The 13,375-nt window shown below is 48.3% G+C and overlaps 2 long non-coding RNA genes across 2 annotated transcripts in view; both read right to left on the bottom strand.

The window, feature by feature from the left end:
- Positions 1-92: 92 nt before the first annotated feature.
- Positions 93-9,516, bottom strand: LOC117803047. Its single transcript, XR_004626621.1, has 3 exons — positions 9,388-9,516; positions 7,700-7,908; positions 93-3,118 (listed from the first exon to the last, which is right to left on the bottom strand). It is a non-coding gene; the product is annotated as an uncharacterized LOC117803047 (long non-coding RNA).
- Positions 9,517-9,519: 3 nt separating this feature from the next.
- LOC117803046 overlaps positions 9,520-13,375 on the bottom strand; it is a 20,717-nt gene continuing 16,861 nt past the window's right edge. The window contains exon 5 of the long non-coding RNA XR_004626620.1: positions 9,520-9,983. This is a non-coding gene — a long non-coding RNA (uncharacterized LOC117803046). The remainder of the gene's footprint in view (positions 9,984-13,375) is intronic.

Below are 13,375 nucleotides of genomic sequence, written 5' to 3'. Positions count from 1 at the left end.
CAGCCTCTTCACCAGGATCTTGGGAGTTAAGGTCTATTCTTAGCCCCATTTTACAGATCAGTAAAATGAGGCTTCCAGGCATCAGGCAGGCATCTGCCACTGCTTCGTTGCCAGATGCTTGTCGTATCACTGTGGTTAGTAGAGGCCTTTTGCTCATCCAGGCTTTTTGGTGCCATTCAAGTGCTGGCCCAGGCACAGTGTCCAGCGGCAGCCCCAGGGGCCTGTCATGGGGATCCCCCTGCCTGGCTTCAAGGCAAGCCTCCCTCCAGCCACTCGGAGCCTGAGTGTTGTCCACAACGTAGGCATGCGTACCAACACTGGCTTCACAATACACAGAGGCCCAGCCAAGCTCACCTCAGCTCACCGCCTTGGTGGGGCCCGGCCTGGATAAACCCAGAAGCAGGCACTGGGTCTGTGCCCTTGCCCCGGGCTGGCCCCCAGCACGGAGCCATGGCAAAGAGTGCAGGATTTGGAGTCAGACTGACCTGACCTGGATTTTGGCTCTATCCTCATTTCCTGTGCGTCTTTAGACAAGTGACTCTAACTCTCTGAGCTTCTGAAAATCGGGGAGGAGGTTTGTTGTGAAAACGGAATGAGATGATGTGCACTGGCTCTCAGCACAAGCTGGCACCTAGCAGGTCCCGAGTGCACATCTGTTACCACGGCTTTTCTTCCTATTCTCAGGCACATCAGAGAATGGCGTCCCTGCTCAGTCATCCACTGCTGCTTGAGAAACAGCCCCCAAATCCACTGGCTTAAAACAACTTGTTATTCCTCGTCATTTGATGGGTTTGGAGATGGTTCTTCTGCTCCACCTGGTGATGATGGGCGCCAGTCGTGCTGCCACACTGTCCCTTCCTCCATGAAGTGTCATCACCCTCTAGGATTCTCACGTGGTCTCTCTCCTAGAGAGAGGCGGGGCAGCTGGATTCCCAAGGAGTGGAGGCAGAAGCAGACTGGCCTCTTTGAGGTGTCACTTCTGCAGCAGTCTGTTGGTCAGCGCGAGTCACAGGGCTAGCTCGGACTCCAGGAGGAAGGGAAATAAACCCCAGTGAGGGCAGGAGCAGTGGAAGTGCACAGGGAGCGAAAGGTTGCCTGGCGGACTATTTGTCGAGAAGCTTTCAGGTTCTCAGGACCTCTTGCTTTCCCCCACCCGGTGCCTTAGCCAAACCTCCACCCAGCCTGTCTAATGAAGACATTCCATCCAACTGCACAGAAGGCTTACTGAGCCCCGTCACGGCCAGGCCAGTCGGAGCGCGGAGAAACGGCCAGAGGAGAAATCCATGATCCCTGCACTCTAGAAGCTCCCAAATTAAGGGGCATTAAAAACAAAACAAAACTGCAATAAGAAAAAACTGATCCTCTCCGGCTCTCACCACCTACGGGGCACTGGCCTGAGGTGGATCGGAATCATCAGGGCCTGGTTCTGGCCTGATCTGGGGCTTCCTCGCACCCCAGTCCCGCAGGAGGACACTGGGTGACAGGCCCACAGCTAGCCTGCGATATGATCCAGGAACGTGAGGCCTGCAACTTGTGGAGTGACCATGTGTTTCAGGATTCCTGGAAGGGCCTGCTTTCATATTCACTGCACCTGTTCTCCAAAGTGCAACGTACTGATGAGAGGGAGCGTGAGTCCCTATTTCAGTCATCTTAACTGGTGGGGGGGGGGTTGCGGAATAATAGTCCAGGGAGAGGGAGAAATGGATTCCAGCTGGGGAGACTGGGGGTGCCTTCTTGGTGCAGGTGTTTTTGATGCCAGGCTTTGAAGGAAGAGAGGAGTTTAATCAGGGGAGACTGGCCATGAACATTCCAGATGGAGGGGCCAGCTTGAACAAAGGCCTGGAAATGGGAGTATCTGGGCACTGGGAGGGGCCCACAGGCTGGCCGGTAGCCATTGAAAAAGTGGCCCCAACCCAGGGAATGTGCATTCCAGTAGGAATGGGAGCCTTGAGCTAAAAATACCCGTGGGTCTGAGCGCACAGCAGGGGGCCCGGCACAGACCTGGGGGCTCACTCCACAGTGGGCAGCATCTGAGTCTCTGCACCCAACACACCGAGACGAAAGACAGTCTCCTCCAAGGGGCCGGATGACAAGGAGAGTGCAGGATGAGAGCCCTGCCACCCCTTCTCCACATCACACTAGATTCTTACAGATCTGCCCCCATGGGCGCCTGGGTGGCTCAGTCTGTTGAGCATCTGCCTTCGGCTCCTGTGGTGGTCTCGGGGGACCTGATATCAAGTCCCACATCAGGCTCTCTGCTCAGCAGGGGGTCTCCTTCTCCCTCTCCCTCTGTGTCCTGTCTCTCTCTCTCTCTCTCCCTCTCTCAAATAAATAAATAAATAAAATCTTAAAAAAAAAATCTGCCCACCTTTTCCCACCGAGGGAGAGACACGGAGGAGGAGGAGAGGAAAAGAGCCAAGACTGGGGATAAAAGAAGATTGAGGGTAAGATTGAAAACTCTGCAACTTCAGCTGAGAAAAAAGCAGCAAAAAATTATTGAGGGGTGCAGTTCGAGAAGGCAAAGGAAAGAAAGGAAGAGCCAGCTCTCCCCAGAGGCTGCCAAGTAAAAGACAGGGATGGCAAATACCAGCCAGACATCCCACCTGCTCCCTTTCTGTACCCAGGGCAGGACCCCTGAATCGAGGTCCACCTTTCCAGTGAGCCGTATCAAGAAAGAGAGAAGACAACCGACCGAATGGGAGAAGGATTTGTCAACCAGATACCTGATAAGAGTCTAATCTCCAGAATGTATCAAAAACACTTTCAACTCAACCACAAACTAAAGAAATGGGCAAAGGACTTGAACAACAGCTTTCTCCAAAGATACACAAATGATCAACCATCTTTTCACCCATGAAAAGATGCTCGGTGGCATTTGCTACCTGGAAAATGCAAATCAAAAGCACCAGGAGATGCAAATGCATACCCACCAGGATGGCTATAATCTAAAAGACGGACAGTAACAAGTGTTGCAGGGATGGAGAGATATCGGAGCACTCCTACAGCACTGGCGGGAACTTCAAACGGTGTGGCTGCTGTAGAAAACAGTCTGGTGGGTCCTCATAAAGCTAATCATAGAATCATCCTAACGACCCAGCAATTCCACTCGCAGGCATACCTAAAAGAATTGGAAAGAGATGTTCAAATACAATGGATACCTGAATGCTTACAGCAGCCCTATTCATAACAGCCGAAAGGCAAAAATAACGCAAATGTCCATCTACTGATGAGTGGGTAAACAAAACGTGGGACATCCACCCTGAAATACTATTTAGCCACTAAAAGGAATGGAGTAGTGGCCCTCACTGCAACATGAATGGATCTTGAAAACATTATACTGAGAGAAAGAAGCCAGACACAAAGGCCACATATTGTATGACCCATTTATATGAAATTCCCCGGAATAGGCAAATCCACAGAGACAAAAAGCAGATTAGTGTTTGCCCAGGGCTGGGGGGAGGGGAGTGAGTGCTTAATGGACATGGGGTTTCCCTCTGGGAGGATGAAACAGATCTAGAAACAAACAGAGGCAATGGTTGTACAACACTGTGAAGATACTAAATGCCCCCTGAATTGCATACTTTAAAAGCAGTTAAAATGGTAAATTTCACGTTACGTGTATTTTACCACAACACACGGTAATCTAATTTGAAACGGCACTTTTTCGGGGCTCTCGGTCAGTTATGGTACCATCATTTGTTCACACGTGTAACATTCAGATTTCCAAACTTCCAGGTGATACTTAAATGTAAGGATGACCAGCAATTTTCCGTCCATTTCTAAAAAGCTCACTCGTCTGAGTCCACGGTGAGATGGGGGATTTAAAGCCAGGGGCTCTTCCCCCAATGGCATCTGAGGAGCCCCTTGGGTCAGCTTTGGGGCCAGCAAGGCTGACAGGCTGGAGGGTGGTCCAGGGGATGGCAGGTCCCAGAAATGAATAGGAGCTCCTGGGAGCGATTTCACCCTGAGGGAAAGATGAGCCCATTTTGAAAACCAGAGGCTTAGGACTTGAAGGGAGGTGGCTTTGGACTCCTGGGTGGCAGTTCAAGACAGTGGAATGGCAGTTCACACAAGCTGTCACATGGGCTTGGTGCAAGGCTCAGATGACAGTATTCATGAAACGCTCTGAACAGCTGATAGCACGTAGTAAACCCTCTAAGTCAGTGCTTCCAAACTTTCTTGGTATTAGAATTCCTTTTCATTCACACAACCCTAAAGAGATTTTATGTGGATTATAACCATCTCTATTTACCATATTAGAACTCAACACTGAGAAACATTTTAAATATTTATTATTTAATTTAAAGTAACAATAAACCCCTTACATAGTAACATAAATACTATGGTTTTAGGAAAATAATTCAATTTTCCAAAACATCTTTTTTTTTCTTACCAAGGAAACTGGCATTTAAAAAAAATTTTTTTTATAAATCTGTTTTATGTCCAGCTTAATGGAAAACAGCTGGGTTCTCACAGCTGCTTCTGAATTCAATCTCTTGTGATATGCTGTCTTTTTTTTTTAATTTTTTTAAAAGATTTTATTTATTTGATAGAGATAGAGACAGCCAGCGAGAGAGGGAACACAAGCAGGGGGAGTGGGAGAGGAAGAAGCAGGCTCATAGCGGAGAAGCCTGATCTGGGGCTCGATCCCACAACGCTGGGATCACGCCCTGAGCCGAAGGCAGACGCTTAACCGCTGTGCCACCCAGGCGCCCCGTGATATGCTGTCTTGATTGAAGTATATGAAGAATATGGGGCCTGACTTGGGATGCTGTTGGAGAAGGGAGGGTTATTTCAATAGCCTTTTCTGACCTGTGTGGATATTATTTCTTGACAGTGCACCAAAACTTGCCCAGTTTTCGTTTCTTAGTGGCAATGTTGAAGCGGAAACCATAACAATGAACTTTCCTTACTCTGTGCTCTCGAAATCCATTGGTCTATCTTTCCCTTTCACCCGGATCCTTTACTCATTCTGTAACATCACGCTTCGGTCATTTGGAAAATATTGATTCATGATGCATGCAGATCTACCACGTGCTGACAAACAATTTTACTGCAAAATCACATTTGTTAATATCACCACCAAAGCTCATAGAAACTAACTAGGAAACTGTCAAGCTCACAGTGGCTGACCCAAGTTTTCCAAAAAGTCTAACTTTCGCTTGAGATTTCAAACTGCATCATTGGCAACAAATCCTGGCAGTTGCTTTGCTTGAAGAGACAGGCTCCCTTTATTCACTTTCGGGGAAAAAAAAGGTCTGTCTTGCAGTCTTGTCTGAATAACCATAGTTGGTCAGATGAAAATGGTGGTCCCTGAGAAAAGCAGCTACTTCAGGTGGCAGCTCAATCCTCCAAGCACTTGTCTCGGAGACCATCACTGTACTTTGGTATGTGGCAGAAAAGTACCCTTTGTGTACTTCCCATCTCGTCGGACAAAATCCTCTAAAGGTATGTCCTCAAGGGTTGAGATTTAATAAAATGATTTTTACTGCTTCATCAGGACACTCTAGAATAGAACTGGTTTCTATTTTTTTCTGCAAGAACATGGCAATTGAAGAAGGCAATGACTACTCGTACAGCTGGGAGCGACTGCCTCGATGCACCCTGAGGCGCCCGCTGTCTCGCCGACCTCCGTTTTTGCACCATCAGTCCACACAGGGAAAAAGGCAAAACCATGAAAATAGTTTGGACCCATGCAGGTCCCTGAGAAAGCCTCAGCAACCCCCCAGGAGTCTGCAGACCACACTTTGAAAACTACCCGCTTCCGCTTGTTTCCTTCATGGTAATTTAAAAGCAGAACAGATAAACCCACCCAGAAGAAGCAGGCTCACTTTGAGTTATTTATGGAGCACATGACTCAGAGTAGGAACTCAATAAACATTTTTTGAATCTTGAATAATGGCTTCTTCCTACCATGCCAAGCAATGTGCTAAACGTTTGACCTGCATTGTCTTATTGAATCTTAACATTCCCATTTTACAGATCAGAATAGCAAGGCTTCAGAGAAGATAAGAGCCCTGACAGCTAGTGATGACCAGATTTAGGAGGCAAACCTAGTTTTGTCTCATTTCAAAGCTTATACTCTTTTTTTGTTTTTAAGAGAGAGAGAACACACAGGGGGAGGGGCAGAGGGAGAGAGAGAGAGAGAGAATCTCAAACAGGCTCCATGTCCAGCACAGGGCTTGATCTCCAGACCCTGAGACCATGACCTGAGCCGCAGTCAAGAGTCAGATGCTTAACTGACTGAGCCACCCAGGCACCCCTCAAAGTTAATACTCGTACCCACTGTGCCACACTGAATCTGTTTGACAGTAAAATCTTTGGTCATAAGTTAGATCAAGGGGATAAAAAAAAGAAAAAAGGAAAATAATTAAAGGAAAGTTTAAGGACATTTTGTAAGGAAGGTTGAATAACTAGACTGCTTCGATGAATCTATTGTTTACTTCCCAGCCAGCACACTGAATGATGACACACTCTGTCCCCTTGGCCTGGGCCAGTGGGCTTAGTGGCTGATCAATGGCAAGGCTGGTCTAAAGAAAGGTGTATTAAGAATGATGGGCAGTGATCACGGCGAGTCCCTTCTCACAAGGGCTGGGTGTACACGTTTTCATCATCCCAGTGGGGCACCTGACACAAACAATAGCTGGCGGAGGGGAGAACATGTCAGTGGGACCCAGGTGTGGAAATTAAAATGCAACAAGAATAATGAGTGGGTTGGGCTTCCCTGAGCTGTGTCCCCACAGGTCAGGGTCCACACCTGCAGAAGTTCCTCCAGCGAGGCAAGCAGTGGCTTTTCCCAGGTGTTCATCCCCTGTCCCGCCCCCGAGAGGCTGAGCTGAATCACTCATCTGCTATTTGTACCCCTTTTAGGGAGGATTTAACCAGTGAAAGACCAGCTGCCAGTCTTGCCAGGTGCTCATGAATGCCTTTGGCCATGTGCCTTGGCGTTCCAGAATGTACTCTGGCCCCTGCTGACCTCTCCAGCCTTCTCTCTGCCTCCTCACCTTCCAGAGTTATAGCTTTCTCTCCGCTCCAGACTTGGTACCTGTTCTCTCTGCCTGGAATAAATGCCCCCCTTGCCCACACAAGCTCCTTTGCCTGAGTGAATGCTACCCAACCCTCAGGCCTCAGCTTGGATGTCACTTCCTTTAAGAGCCTTTCCCCATGGGTGCCCACCTCCAGGCTGCCGGAGCACCAGTCTTCTTACCTCTCTTGCTTGGTCAGCACCAGGACCAGGGATGCCATGGCTTACAAGACAGATAGAACATTCATGAAGCTCATGGAGCAGTGTTATATACCAATAACACTGTTGGCTTGTCTTACTCGCCCCAGTAGACTGTGAGGTCCCCCTGGACTGGGATGGTGTTTGCATGTTTGGAGTTGTATCTCTGAGTCTCATACAGTGCCTGGCACAGAGTAGGAGCTCAATAGATAATTGCTAAATCAATGAGTGAATGGATGAACAAAGGAATCCATAAAAAAGGAGAAAAGAGGGGGGACCTGGCTGGCCCGGTTGGATAAGCATGCAACTCTCGGTCTCCAGGTCTTCTTGGTCTCTGGATTGTGAGCTCAAGCCCCAATGCTGGGTGTAGAGCTTACTTAAAAAATAAGTAAATAAAATTTTTAAAAAATAGAAAGAGGTGGGATGAGAATTCAATGAAGTAGAAAACAACTTTTGTACCTACCTATGGATACTTACCATTCTCGTCATTCCACAGGTACTGCTGGAAGAACTGGGCTCTGTGAATGTGAGGCACAGGGCTGGGGGAGGGCCCAGAAAAGACACAGAGCCCAGGAAGGGTTTACAATCTCGTTGGGCAGCAGTGTGTGCACACATTTAAAATGTCCTCACAAAACGACACACCCTCAACAAGTACAATTAATCTTGCGGCAACTAAGCCAGAAGTGCTGAGGGATTAAAAAAAAAAAGTAAAATAAGTAATAATAGTACAATAATAATAGAAATGACTATGTAGGGGCACCTGGGCGGCGCAGTCGGTTAAGCTCTTGACTTTCGCTCAGGTCATGATCTCAGGGTGGTGAGATGTCTTCCTCTGCTACTCCTCCCCCACCCCCCACCCCCAGTTTGGGCTCTCTCAAATATTCATTTATTTATTTAAGAGACAATGCAAGAGAGTGCACAAGCTGGGGGAAGAGGTGGAGGGAGAGGGACAAGCTGACTCCCCGCTGAGCCAGGAGCCCTACCTGGGGCTCTATCCCAGGACCCCGGGATCATAACCTGAGTCTACATCAGATGCTTAACTGAGCCACCCAAGTGCCCCTGAGGCTCAGGAAGTTTTAGTAAATGTTATGAGGTGAAAGGCTCATGATTGCTGAGTCAATGCGAAACCTGATCTTTTCAGCTCAAAGCCTGAAATCCAAAAGGAGTAAGGACAGACGACACTAGTGAGCCCCTACCTGCTCTGAGACCACACCCACCCACTCAACATCATTGTCGTTGATAAGTGCTGACTTTAGGTTAGGCATTGTTCTAAGCACTTCCATATTAACTCATTTGATCCTCACAAAAAACCTTATGAGATAACTGCTAATACCCTTATTTTAAGATAAGGAAGTTGTGCAGAGAGCTTGTGACTTAGCTGAGATCACTCAGCAGGGACCTGGCAGACCAGTGCTCCAGCCCAGGTGGTCTGTTTCCAGTGTCTTAAGTACACGTTTGCCCCCTTCCTACCTCTTTACAGACAACAAAAGAAACTGTTCTAAGGCAGTTTCTGAAGTGAGGTGCTAGTACTCTGGGGAGGATGCAAGCTGGTCCCTGGGGGTGCAAGGGAATAAATATAATCCTTCTATTTATGCTTATCTTTATTCTTTAAAAAAAATCAGATATTAAACTTCACTAATATGTCATACAGATTGACCCTGGCGCCTTCACTCGGCTGAGGATCGATCTGTATAATACATCTTAGTATAATTTAATGTGCCGTGTTTTTTTCTTTCTTTTTAGAAAAAAGAAATAGAAGGCGTCAGGTGCAGTGAGTGCTTGGGTAGTGGATCAGGGTGGTTAAGTTTAGTTTTAATTAAACTAGCTCCCCCTGGGGCCTGGGTGGCTCTCATTTTGGTTCAGGTCATGCATGGCCTCGGGGTGCTGAGATCCAGCCCCAGGGCGGGGAACCTGCTTGGGATTCTCTCTCCCTCTGTCCCTCCCAACTCTCTAAAAAATAAAAATAAATAAATAAACTAGGTCTCTCAGTGTGCACAGGCAGTTTTAAAAGATTCACACAAAGAATGGATGAAGAATGGACCCCGACCTTAGGTACCACCCCATCCTTATTGCCCCAGGCTCCCTCACGCAGGCGCACAACCTCCGCTTCGCAGAGTGGAAGGCGGGGCCTTGTGGCCACACCCCTTCCCTTTCCCCCGCCTTACCTGTTTCTCCTGGAGGCGTTATTGGCTGCTTCACTCTGCGATTGGGCGAGCCCCCATTGTCGGAGGGACGCGATTGGACGGAATCGCCGCCTCTCGCCCGGTGGCCAGCCTCGATTGGCTGAAGTTCTGCGGGGGGTGGGGTTTGTCAAGCTTCGTCTGGGAGGCTGCGACCCGTGGGGTCCGCTAGCGTCGGGTGGCGGCTCTCGCTTCCGGGTGCTAGCGGTAGGGCGGCGCGGGGCGAGCCCCGGGCCCCAAGGATCTGGGGGCAGGTCACGCGGCGAGGCCTGAGGGGCTGGGAGGGCCGGGGCCGCAGGCGAGGCGGGATGTGGCCGCTGGCCTGCGAAGGACCCGCGGAGATGCCGGTGGGACCTCTGGTGGTGGAGATGGCGATGACGCAAGGTGTCCTTGTGGACACAGGACATCCCGCACGGTCCCCAGGGGGACCCCATTACGGGTTCGGAAGCCAGGATCGGAGGCTTCTGCTCCAGCAGATGCACACGACCCGTCAGGAGCAGTTGCAGGAAATTGAATCTGACCGAAGAGGTGGAGTGTCTGCGGCCGAAGAACCTGCACACACAGGTTCACGAGCAAGGAGACTGGAAGAGACGCATCAGAAACCTGATTGCTGACAGCGAGCCTCTCAGCCTACACACTCCCCTCGGGAGCCGGGGCGGGGCGGCGGGGGGGGGTGGGGAATTGAAGACAGGGGCCCAAGGGCGCAGGATCCAGGAGAAACGTGACCAACAGAAACCTGCCCTCAGCTTCTTCTGGCAGAAGCTCTGTGACCCGTGGGCAAATATACCCTGCCCCAGACGTAATTCTTCTAGAAGGAGAAAGAGCATCTGCGGGAGTGAGCTTATCTGCAAAGATTGTTGCGAAGTTGTTGAAGAAGTTATGCGAAAGACTGGCCAGAAATCCATCACTACAAAAAACCCAAATGTTTTTCGCATCAAGATATTTATCTGAGACACGCCTGAGGCCCAGGGGAGCCTGGACTGACTTTCTGAGAGGAGGTTTTCCACAGGCCTCCTGGAAGTTCTCCATGACTCACAGTGTGCTTGCTGCATGATAAGACAGGCACGGGCAAGAATGGCCACAGCAGCAGCCAGAAAATTGGGCAAGTTCCATGTTAGCAGAGATGAAGCCCCAGGAAAAGATGATGGTAGACCCTACGTGTAATGCCTCTTGATTATATTTAATAAGCTGAAGCTTGCTTTTCTGTCTAGTGAAAATCCCTGCGAGACTACCCGCTGCTTGTTGAACAAGGGTAGCAGAGCTGATGGTACTGAGAGGCGAAGTCCCCTGAGTCGGTCACTTTCATGATGGAATCTCCAAGGGACCCCATGGAAACAATGAGGCTTATGCATATAGAAAGGCGACCTGAACTGCGTTCTGCCTTAGAGTCCCCTTGAAAATACTCCCAAATCAGGTCATTAAGAGCATTCCAGATCGTTAACGTTGATCTGGGGTGGTAAAAACACACAAGATTATTCTGTCCGTAGAGGATTACCCAAAAATGACAGCATTTTTACTAAGGTCAAGCTGCTGAATAGAAAGTTCACTGTGTTCTTCAGAACCAGCAGGGGGCATGCTTGCTGCAGTGTTAGTAATGGTAACTAGTACCAACCACGCAAGCAGCTAATCCTCTCCGTGTGCATCCAGGCACTTGGCAAGTGCTTTGCGTGCGTTAGTTTGTTAAATCCTTGCAATAATCCTATGAAGTAGATACTATTATCACTCCCACTTCAGAAAGGAGGGCATGGAGCTAGGCGAGTGGAGCTATTAGCCCAGCGAGTAAATGACATAGCTAGGGTTTGAACTGAAGCAACTGACAACGGGTCCTTTACCTCCAGTCATTAGGCTACACCGACGGCCTCCCCGAGATGGCACCCAGGGACGGGCTCTGGCAAAGAACGATGGTCTCTATGCCGTAGCGCGTTTGGTGTGATCTCAATAGAAGCTAAAATATCAGTATTTGCCTTCTCAAAATGGGTCCAGGAAGAAGATCATTGACAGTAATGAATAAGAAATATAAAATGTGAGGGTTTTTAATCCCAGGAGCTCTAGCCACCCCGACCAGTTAAGTGGTAATAAGTTACAACATGGTTTGTGAATCTGACAGGCCATTTCAAAACAACGTCTTAAGGATAATACTAATTCTTGCCCATAAATTAGCTTTCCAGATCACCGAAAAGAGCCCTGTAAATTCCAAGGTTGTTTTGGTCGGTTTTGTTTTTGGGTGGGTTCTGCAAGATCAAGACCTGAGCAGAGATCAAGAGTCAGATGCTTAACCAACCGAGCCAACCAACCAGGCACGCCAATGTTTTTGTGTGTTTTTAGCAATCNGATAAGGTATTTTTTTTTCCTAAAGATTTTATTTATTTCCTCGACAGAGATAGAGACAGCCAGCGAGAGAGGGAACACAAGCAGGGGGAGTGGGAGAGGAAGAAGCAGGCTAATAGCAGAGAAGCCTGATGTGGGGCTCGATCCCATAACGCCGGGATCACGCCCTGAGCTGAAGGCAGACGCTTAACGACTGCGCCACCCAGGCGCCCCTAGCAATCTTATTTTTTAAAAATGTCTTTAAATAGAGAATCTTGGACATAGTTAACCTTTTCCTGATCGCGTAACACTATTATTAATATTTATTATCGTCCTGTGCTTTAATAGAATTTTGTCTTATTTTTTGGATTACTATTACCTTCCTATAGGGCTGCCAGACCTGTAGCCATAGTCTGTCTCAAATAATGGCTTTCTGCAACCCGACCGTCTCCACCCCTATCCCCATCAGTGTGGCTGATAAAATGCTTTGGGCTAGGAAACCAAGTTTGTTTATTATGAATTGTATTTTTATTTATTTTTTGTATTTTTTTGAAGTTTTTATTTATTTGAGAGAGAACATGAGCCGGGTGAGGGGCAGAGGGAGAAGCAGACTCCCTGCTGAGCAGGGAGCCCCATGAGGGGCTCGATCCTGGGACTCTGGGATCATGACCTGAGCTGGGGGCAGACACTTAACCGACTGAGCCACCCAGGTGCCCCTATTAATTGTATTTTTAAAAGCTATTAGAGGGGCACCTGGGTGGCTCAGTCGGTTAAGCATCTGCCTTCAGCTCAGGTCATGATCTCAGGGTCCTGGGATCGAGCCCCGAGTCTGGCTCCATGCTCAGCAGGGAGTCTGCTTCTCCCTCTGCCTCTGCCTACCACTCTGCCTGCTTGTGCTCTCTCTGTCAAATAAATAAATAAAATCTTTACGAATAAACAAATAAATAAAAAGATACTATAATTTAGCATAACATCTTTGTGACAGTGATTTCTTTTTTTTTTAAGATTTTATTTGTTTATTTGATAGAGAGAGACAGCCAGTGAGAGAGGGAACACAAGCAGGGGGAGTGGGAGAGGAAGAAGCAGGCTCATAGCAGAGAAGCCTCATGTAGGGCTCGATCCCAGAACGCTGGGATCACGCCCTGAGCCGAAGGCAGACGCTTAACGACTGCGCCACCCAGGCGCCCCTTGCAATTTTATTTTTTAAAAATGTCTTTAAATAGAGAATCTTGGACATAGTTAACCTTTTCCTGATCGCGTAACACTATTATTAATATTTATTATCGTCCTGTGCTTTAATAGAATTTTGTCTTATTTTTTGGATTACTATTACCTTCCTATAGGGCTGCCAGACCTGTAGCCATAGTCTGTCTCAAATAATGGCTTTCTGCAACCCGACCGTCTCCACCCCTATCCCCATCAGTGTGGCTGATAAAATGCTTTGGGCTAGGAAACCAAGTTTGTTTATTATGAATTGTATTTTTATTTATTTTTTGTATTTTTTTGAAGTTTTTATTTATTTGAGAGAGAACATGAGCCGGGTGAGGGGCAGAGGGAGAAGCAGGCTCATAGCAGAGAAGCCTCATGTAGGGCTCGATCCCAGAACGCTGGGATCACGCCCTGAGCCGAAGGCAGACGCTTAACGACTGCGCCACCCAGGCGCCCC

This window comes from Ailuropoda melanoleuca, chromosome 7 (assembly GCF_002007445.2).
Source record: "Ailuropoda melanoleuca isolate Jingjing chromosome 7, ASM200744v2, whole genome shotgun sequence".
In the NCBI taxonomy this organism is placed as follows: Eukaryota; Metazoa; Chordata; class Mammalia; order Carnivora; family Ursidae; genus Ailuropoda; species Ailuropoda melanoleuca.
This window is presented reverse-complemented; position numbering and strand designations above follow the sequence as displayed.